The sequence below is a fragment of the Ixodes scapularis genome, unplaced genomic scaffold (genome assembly GCF_016920785.2).
Source record: "Ixodes scapularis isolate PalLabHiFi unplaced genomic scaffold, ASM1692078v2 PGA_scaffold5__190_contigs__length_132052651, whole genome shotgun sequence".
Classification (NCBI taxonomy): Eukaryota; Metazoa; Arthropoda; class Arachnida; order Ixodida; family Ixodidae; genus Ixodes; species Ixodes scapularis.
This window is the reverse complement of record NW_024609880.1, coordinates 12,218,828-12,221,460: the sequence shown is the minus strand read 5'-3', so window position 1 is coordinate 12,221,460 and position 2,633 is coordinate 12,218,828. Positions and strand designations below refer to the sequence as shown.

General features: G+C 49.1%; 1 pseudogene; it reads left to right on the top strand.

Annotated features, from left to right (window-relative positions):
* On the top strand, positions 1-1,195 carry LOC120843740 (annotated as a pseudogene).
* The last annotated feature ends 1,438 nt before the right edge of the window (positions 1,196-2,633 follow it).

The window sequence follows — 2,633 nt, the reverse complement described above, 5'->3', positions numbered from 1 at the left end:
ATGAATATTCAGGAAAATACTGTTCTCATAAGGAAAGATTTGGAAGGGCCCCTACAGCACGGCATTTACTTTACCCTCGTCGTGCAGAATAAAGCTCACCAATCAGTTACTTGTTGGAGTTCTAATTACAATCCTCATTGTTCCATTCTACGAATACAACTCCTTAGTTCGAAGCACTAAAACCAGTCAAACTTTATAGCGTTTCTTCACTCTGTCCATCCAACACAGGCATCACAAACAAGCTGCGAGCAGCCGAGCAAACGCCCTCAGAACAAAGATCTAAAAAGATGGATGGAAAAAGTGACGAACCGCGTGTACTGGTGTGGAGCTATTGGGAATGGCGATGGCCAAGTGGTGCTTGATGCGTGGAAAACAATCAGGCGCCACATCATCAACGTTCATGACGGGCATGAGGGCTCCATCTCAAGATGCATGCATGGGCCGTTACACAACAAGTTGTGGCTCAATGCAGGTGGGTTCTTTTTAGAAACTGTTCAGAAGCTGAGATGACAACTAACAGATGCCATTTTTCTTTTCTTGCTGACGCTGACGATATGCTGACGAAAGAGTCATCAGCATATCAGGCTTTCATAAAATTTGCACTTGCCTCACTGCTGCTTCGGGACATCAGGCAGCTTTCGCTTTCCTTCTAAACCTACAGCTTGGAGTCATTCCATAGTGTGCTCATGGGATTCGCACCAAAGTCTACCGTATTCACCTATGAGGGGATGCGTGCCCGGTATGCTACGCCACACCTCACATCTGTACACTGCTCTGACCATGTGTAAATCTCTTCCAGAACCCTACTGGCTGTGCTGCATTTTAATGTAAATGCAAAACGCCTGCAGCCCACAACCAAGGACGGCCAGGGCAGGTACAAGGTCAAAGCATTAAAATCAAGGAAGGATCATCTGGCGGCATTCCAAATGGCAGAAGGGGCAAAAGTCGGTAAACATACGCAAAATCTCACTCTCACTCAATGTGTAACCAATAGCATTGAAATCTTCTCTTTGCAGAGTATATCAGTACACTGATGAACGTGCTTGAACGTCTCGAGCGTCTGCCATCTTTCAGGGCAGCTGGTTCTGAGCTGTCGACTACTCCCCCTCCTCCACCCATGATTGCCCGGGTGCAACCCAGACCGTCTAAGGCAGACTTGGTAGCTGTACACAAATCCCGGTTTGGCAAGGCCTAGACACCCATCCTATTCAACCTTTTCTGCCCCAACGTTACTAGATCGGCTCGGTTGACAAGCTCCGCATTAGCCGCGCTTGGGAAAGCCAGCCCCCTCCGCTCATGCGAGCGGGGTGGGCTGGCTTTCCAATCCGGACATTACCACAATGCAACAGTTGTTAGTAAAACACTTTCTAAACCCACACAGAAACTATGTGACTTCACGGTGTATCCAAGGGTACCCAATCGTTGGACCGAGCGGGTTGTGTGGGCTGCGACACGAATGCCGCTACACGGCAGTGAATGGCAGCGCGTCACTTTTTTCTCTGACCTTGCCAACTTAGCCGACCCAGTAACGTTGCTCTTCCCTGTACTTGTATATAACTCTACCTCGAGCTAGTTTGCTTTCTGTTGTGTAATGGTACCTTTTACAACTGTAGATAGACCGTAAGGCCAGCAGGACGTGGCCGGCTGAACAGAAATAAAGACGAGCGAGAACCGAACGAAGATTGCGAAGGCGATCCGGGTCAGACTTGCCAGTGACAAGAATGTCCTCAAAGACACAGCAATGTGTGGCTATCCAAAAACAAGTTCTCTATTTCTCGCTGGAAGATAGCTGGAGCAGACGACAGTCCGAAAGGAAGACGGGTGTGCTGGAACAAGCCCATGTGTGTTGAAATGGTCATTTATCAATCAGTATTTATATATACATTATTTACATATCAAGTGCAGATTGCTGTCACGGCCTTCGGAATCTAGCCGCACAACTTGCTCGCGAGCCTCTTCTACGTGTCGTCCTCTTCTTTCCTCTTTCAAGAGCTGGCGCGATGACCGCTACAGTACCCACCCTCTAGTCGGTTTGACGATTGAAGGTAGAAAAATGAACTTTGCGGTGCGTTGGTTTGAACACTTTAGTCTCTGGGGACTCCTGACGTGACGGTTGGATATGCGCGGGCTTGAGCCTGTCTATCGATACATTCTCTGTTTTCCCGTTTAACAGTATTTGGAAGTATTTCGGTGTCCTCTTCAAAACCGGAAATGGACCATCGTAGGGTGGTTGGAGACAGCGGCGTAGAGCGTCCTTTCTGACGAAAACGTGTGTGGTTGTTGACAGTTCGCGGCTCACAAAAACAGGGCGTGTCGATGACGGCCTTGTAGGTGTGGGGCGAAGTTGTGACATAGCATCCCTGAGACGGTGAACGTAGTCGGATGGATCGGGGGTGACTAGTATGTCAGGCGGGATGAAATATTCCTGTGGTAAGCGAAGCGTCGTTCCATAGACAGGTTCGGCGGCTGAGCATGAAAGTTGGTCTCTGAAGACCGTTCGAAGACCCAAAAGCACTAGAGGTAGCGATTCGGTCCGTTGGGTGTGAGCCTCGCGTGCGATGAGTGCGGTCTTCAGCTGTCGATGAAATCTCTCAATCATTCCGTTTGCTTCGGGGTGGTAAGCTGTGGTTCTC